Raw genomic sequence first — 6,996 nt, forward strand, 5'->3', positions numbered from 1 at the left:
TCATGGGCGCTAGCACAAAGCTCACAAACACTAGTGATCTGATTAACTCCATAATTTGACAGAGAATCCACCTTCATCGCCAAAGCCTTAAGTTGAGCAACTATAGCAGTAGCTGCATCCAACTCCATAAATCCTGCTACCTTACCATGAGATAGTCTCTGAGTAGGATTCTGGTATTCATTAGCAGCCATCAGTTCAATTAATTCATAAGCTTCATCGTAGCTTTTAGCCCACAAGGCTCCTCCTGATGCTGCATCAAGCATGGGTCTAGAGATAGCACCCAAACCATTATAGAAACAGTTAATGATCATCCAGTCAGGCATCCCATGATGAGGACACTTTCTTAGCATCTCCTTATATCGATCCCAAGCCTCGCATAAAGATTCTCCAAATTGTGAGAAAATTGAGTAAGTACGTTTCTGATTGCAATAGTCTTTGCCATATGAAAGAATTTAGTTAAGAACTTCTGCGCAAGATCCTCCAATTTGGTGATAGACCCTGGTGGTAGAGAATGTAACCAGCACTTAGCTTTATCCCGCAAAGAGAATGGGAAAAGCCTCAACTTAATAGCATCTTCAGAAACTCCATTGAACTTGAAAGTGTCGCAGATCTCGATAAAATCTCTGATGTGCATGTTGGGGTCTTCTATCGGAGAATCCCCAAACTGAACTGAGTTCTATATCATCTGAATCGTGCTTGACTTGATCTCAAAGGTATTAGTCGAGATGGTTGGTCGAACAATGCTAGACTGAATATCATTGATCTTCGGTTGAGAGTATTCCATCAAACCCTTTGGATTTTCTTCTGGTTCTCCCATTGCAATAAGAACTTCTTCTTCTTTCTCAACTAAGATCTCTTCTTTAACTTTCTCCTCGACTACAACTTCTTCCTCAGCTTGATCCAGTGTTCTCTTATGAGACCGAGAACACGTATGCATACACGCTCGCTAGAATGCCTGAAACACCACGATGAATTAAGTAAGTAACAATATTCGAGTCACTGAACTTTAACGACCAATGATGACAAATACATAAACTAAAATTAACACCGATGTCCCCGACAGCGTTGACAAAAACTTGTTAGGGCTAGAACATGCGCTAATATTCACGCAAGTATACGCGATCGCAAGTAATATAGAATTAATTCTAGTTCGTTCCCACAGGGACTAGTTTAGGTTAATTTCAATCAATGTATTTATGCAACACTAGTATGGCTATTATCCAATGCTAAGACGAATAACAATTTGAGGTTGTTTATACTAGATTAACAAAGAGATTATACTAAGGACATAAACTAGGAGATTAAAAAGAGTTGAATACTATATGACACAAACATGGGATTCTAACTTCATTAAGTACTTCATTCAATAGCCTTTTCATTCTTAATCTTAGCATGTAATGGTGATGACACTAATCAGATAACACGAAACTGATAAACGCCAACTTTTGTTGTACGAATACCATACTACCAGACATCCACAAAAGAGATAGAAGCTGAATAGACACCAATTATATTGAGACCCTATATGTCTATAGAATTTGACAACATAATGGTTTAATGCACAAGTTATCCATTGTGATTACATAGGGAAAGTAAGATGGTTAAAATTACCTACGAATCATGCATATCACATACATGAGCCTATGCTAGCATGGCCAGTTCTAAACCCTTAAATTCACTTTCGCTTCATTAAAGATTAACACACTATCTTATAAGTTCACGACGCTCATAAAACGAATAAGCATAACCAATACTAGGTTATCATACAATCACCACACACTAAGGTATCGAATAAATTAACTAAATAAATTCATAAATTAATCCGTTAGAACCCCACGATAACGATTAGCCCATAATCGGACTCATCATCAACGTGGGTTTCGATGAAAGCATGGTATAATAAATGTAGTCTTTATACTAAAATAAAACCAAGTACGAAACAAGAGTATAGGTTCACGAATAAGAAAACTTGCATCCAAAGTTACAACTTAAAATAAAGAATCACAAGAACAAACTAGATCTTCTTCACCTTGGTTGAATTATGCTCTACGATCTTGTTACGCTTTTTCCTTAAGCTCTTGTACGTCTCCTTGTGAAAAACGAGCATAAGTTATGTTTATATAGCAGCCCATGCAGAGTAGAAGTCCAACAGATCAAAATTCCATAAGAAACAGGATTTTATTTTGTATCAAAAACTGTAAAGTCTGATTCTGAAAAGATGAAAGAATCTAGGACAGAAGTAAAAGAAAAATCAACTTCTGACAAATTAGAACAGGATAAACCAGATGAAGTAAACATAGGCTTAATGACAAAGAAAGCAGCTTAAGCATAAGCTGAAAGAGATTAGGAATGTCAACAAGGTAAAGGAGGCTAGGAAAAATAGGAATGGAAAGGAAGGTGTGAATAAAAGCAATAATTATATGCCTATTCCTAATGTCTTTAGAAAGAAATGTTATAACTGTGGAAACTCTAACCATCTTGCTTCTTTTTGCAGGAAAAATAAAGATATAAACTCTTTACCTCCTAGATCAGGAGTTAAGAGTCAGTATGTTAGGTTTAAGCCACAAAATCCTTGTTTTCATTGTGGTAGTTTATGGCATTCCATTTATACTTGTAAGGAATATCATAATTTGTACTATGATTATTATCAAATAAAACCTTCTTTGAAGAAAGTTAGAATTGTTCCTTCTAGTGTAAAATCTGATGCAAAGTCTGATATAAATTTGATAAACAACATGTTAGCATAAACTATGAAACTAAATCTGCTGCAAATGCTAACAAACTTAAAAAGGCCAAAGGATCCAAGCAAGTCTGGGTCCTTAAAACTAACCAATAGTGGTCTTTGTGATTGCAGGGCAATCGAAAAAATATCCTAGTGTTGGACAGTGGATGTTCAGGACATATGACTGGAGATAAAGCCCTGCTATCAGACTTTGTGGAGAAAGCTGGCCCAGGAGTTTCTTATGGAGATGGCAACATGGGAAAAACTCTGGGATATGGCAATATCAATCTTGGGAATGTCATCATTTAAACAGTAGCTCTTGTCTCAGGACTTAAACACAATATGCTAAGTGTGAGTCAAATCTGTGATAGAGGTTATCATGTGGATTTCTTTGAAGAACAATGTGAAGTTGTAAGCAATTCTACAGGCAAAGTGGTTCTGAAAGGTTAAAGGCATGGTAACATTTATGAAGCCAGACTTTCAATAAGTTCTGATGGTTCTGCAATCTGTCTGTTAAGTAGAGCATCAATTGAAGAAAGTTGGAGTTGGCACAAAAGACTCTCTCATTTAAATTTCAACAACATAAATGAGCTTGAAAAGAAAGATCTTGTGAGAGGACTGCCAAAATCAGTATTTGCTCCTGGTGGCCTTTGTGATTCATGTCAAAAGGCAAAACAAAGAAAATCTTCTTTCAAGAGCAAAACTGAATCTTTAATTCTTGAGCCTTATCACCTACTACATGTTGATCTATTTGGTCCAGTCAATGTCATGTATATTGCAAAGAAGAAATATGTTATGGTTATAGTGGATGAGTTCACAAGGTACACTTGGGTGTATTTCTTGCACAAGAAGAATGAAATTGCATCTACTCTAATTGATCATGTCAGACAGCTGGATAAATTGGTCAAAGATTCTGTCAAAATTATAAGAAGTGATAATGGCACTGAGTTCAAGAATTCAATCATGGAAAAGTTATGCAAAGAGCATGGAATAAAACAGGAATTTTCTACACCTGGAACTCCACAACAAAATGCAGTTGTAGAAAGAAAGAACAGGACTCTCATTGAAGCTGCACGAACTATGCTTGATGAAGCAAAGTTAACAACCTACTTTTGGGCTGAAGCTGTGCAGACTGCTTGTTTTACACAGAATGCTACACTCATAAACAAGCATGGAAAAACACCATATGAGATGGTGAAGAAAAAGAAGGCAAATATGAAATACTTTCATGTATTTGATTATAAGTGTTTTGTTCTTAAGACTTATACTGAACAGCTGTCAAAATTGGATCTAAAAGCTGATGAAGGAATTTTTATTGGATATCCACTTTCCACAAAAGCCTTCAGAGTCTACAATTTAAGAATAAGGGTTGTCATGGAATCTATCAATGTATCTTTTGATGATAAGAAGATTACTGGACTTGAAGATTTCAATGATCATGATCAGCTGAGATTTGAAAATGAAGATTTAAGTTATGACTCTGCAAATTTTGATAATTTAAATCCTGATCCTGTAAGTTCTAAAGGGTTAAATTCTGATATAATTGAAACTGTGGCAACTACTCCAAGGGAAAATGCACCTGTCCAGGGGGAGCAAGTTGAAGATCCTACCACAACTCAAGACTCTCAAGAAGCATCAGAACCTATCATTGGCTCTTCAAGTTCTGATTCATCAAGTTCTGATGAGCCAAATTCTGATAATTCTAGAAACTCTGATACTTCAAATCCTGATGGATCCAACTCAAATTCTGAAGTTTCAGAGAGCATAACTATAGGGGGAGCATAATAAAATGCTAATGGAGACAGCATGGATCATGGGGGAGGATCCAGTTCTAGAGAACAACTTCCATCTGCAAGGAAGTGGACTAAATCACATACACCTGACTTACTAATTGGAGATCCTGAAGCAGGTGTCAGAACTAGAACTGCAACATCAAATGAATGTCTCTATCATTCTTTTATATCTCAGACTGAACCAAAGAAAGTGGAAAAGCCCTTCAAGATGCTGATTGGGTGCAAGTAATGCAAGAAGAGTTGAATGAATTTGAAAGAAATAAAGTCTGGACCCTAGTGCCAAGACCAAAGAACAGATCTATTGTTGGCACAAAATGGGTGTTCTGAAACAAAACTGACAGTGATGGCATAATTACAAGGAACAAAGCAAGGCTGGTTGCTAAGGGTTACTCTCAACAGGAGGGTATTGATTATGATGAAACATTTGCACCAGTTGCTAGATTGGAAGCCATAAGAATCTTTTTGGCTTATGCTGCTCACAAAAAGTTTAAAGTCTTTCAAATGGATGTGAAAAGTGCTTTTCTCAATGGAGAATTGGAAGAAGAGGTATATGTTGAACAACCTCCAGAATTTGAAGATCCAAAATTTCCACATCATGTCTATAGATTAGACAAAGCACTTTATGGCCTTAACCAAGCTCCAAGAGCATGGTATGAGACTTTAGCTCAATTCCTTCTAAAAAGTGGATTTTACAAAGGTACAATTGATAAAACACTATTCTACCTCAACCATGGAAAGGACTTACTTTTGGTACCGATATATGTTGATGATATCATATTTGGTTCTACAAATACCAAACTATGTGAAAGGTTTGCAAAGCTAATGCAGTCAAGATATCAAATGAGTATGATGGGAGAACTTAGTTATTTTCTGGGACTTCAAATCAAGAAAAATGAAGAAGGTACTATTATCAATCAATCCAAGTACATCAGAAATTTACTGAAGAAATTTGGAATGCAAGACTGTTCAACTGCATCCACTCCCATGGCCACTGCAATGAAGTTAGATAAAGATACTGGTTCATCAGTAGATATTACTAACTACAGAGGTATGATTGGCTCTATACTCTATTTAACTGCAAGTAGACCTGATATCATGTATGCAACTTGTCTTTGTGCAAGATTTCAGGCAGATCCAAGAGAACCTCATCTAATAGCTGTGAAAAGAATTTTCAAATACCTCAAGGGTACAGCTGATCTAGGATTATGGTATCCTAGAGAATCAGATTTTAAGCTAATAGGTTACTCAGATGCAGATTTTGCAGGATGTAAAATAGACAGGAAAAACACTAGTGGAAGCTGCCAATTTCTTGGAGGCAGATTGGTTTCTTGGAGGCGGGTTGGTTTCTTGGTTTAGAAAGAAACAGAAATCAATTTCTACATCCACTGTAGAAACAGAATATATTGTTGCAGGAAGCTGTTATGCACAGATTCTTTGGATGAAGAATCAGTTACTAGACTATGGGTTAGAATTTTCTAAAATACCTATTTACTATGATAATCAAAGAGCTATTGCTATGACAGGTAATCCAGTTCAACACTCAATGACAAAGCACATCAGTATTAGGTACCATTTCATAAGGGAACATATGATGGAAGGTATAGTGGAATTGCATTTTGTTCCAACAGATCAACAACTAGCAGATATCTTCACAAAACCACTATGTGAAGCTACTTTTACAAGACTAGTAAATGAACTTGGAATGGTTTCAGGTTCTTTCTCTAAATCTGCTTAGGGTTTGCTCTCATGCATCAGACTTTATGATCAGTGTTTACAGATTGTCTTATCTTCAAGTAATCTGTGCTTAAATTGTAATACATTAAATGCTGATTGTTATCTGATGTGGATCTATATACTCTGGTAGTGATTTGAATGTTCTGTGACTATTTAATCTAATGAGGATAACTGTGTTAGATGCTGACCTAGTAGTCTTTAACATACTTGAAATCCCTTGTTTGAATTAGTTGTTTATGTGGAAATTTTTTAACACAAGCAAATTTTGATTTTGAGCTTAGTCAAATTTACTTTGTGTATCTTATTACTAAGTCACAAACTAGATTCTTGCTTCTTATCTGTCAAATTCTGATGTTAGTAAATCTTAAGGATGAACCACATGCTTGATAAGCCTCACTTATTAAAAGAAAAGAAAAGAAAAGAAAATTGAAGTCAGGTACTCCTTTGAGATCTAGAGTAAATATGTGGAAAGGAAGACCCAAGTGCATTGCTGGTATTAAGTAATATGCATTAGAAAATCAAATAAATTCTTCTTGGTGACTTTTCACATTCTCTGATTACTGGAGAAATACTCTGATAATAGCATAAATTCTGATAACAGTTGTGACTCACTTACACTAAGAAGCCACTGTGAAAAAGAATGTTAAAAGATGCATAAAATGAGCACACACAATTGAGGTGGATTCTTGCATAAATTTATTCTATAGTAGACTTCTTTATTAATGACAAATTTTAAGCACTTTTCTT

The 6,996-nt window shown here is 35.7% G+C and overlaps 1 non-coding gene across 1 annotated transcript; it reads left to right on the plus strand.

The window, feature by feature from the left end:
• Positions 1-321: 321 nt before the first annotated feature.
• On the plus strand, positions 322-427 carry LOC141675341 (small nucleolar RNA R71). The gene has a single exon (XR_012555999.1). It is a non-coding gene; the product is annotated as a small nucleolar RNA R71 (small nucleolar RNA).
• The last annotated feature ends 6,569 nt before the right edge of the window (positions 428-6,996 follow it).

The sequence above is a fragment of the Apium graveolens genome, chromosome 7 (genome assembly GCF_009905375.1).
Source record: "Apium graveolens cultivar Ventura chromosome 7, ASM990537v1, whole genome shotgun sequence".
NCBI classification, from domain to species: Eukaryota; Viridiplantae; Streptophyta; class Magnoliopsida; order Apiales; family Apiaceae; genus Apium; species Apium graveolens.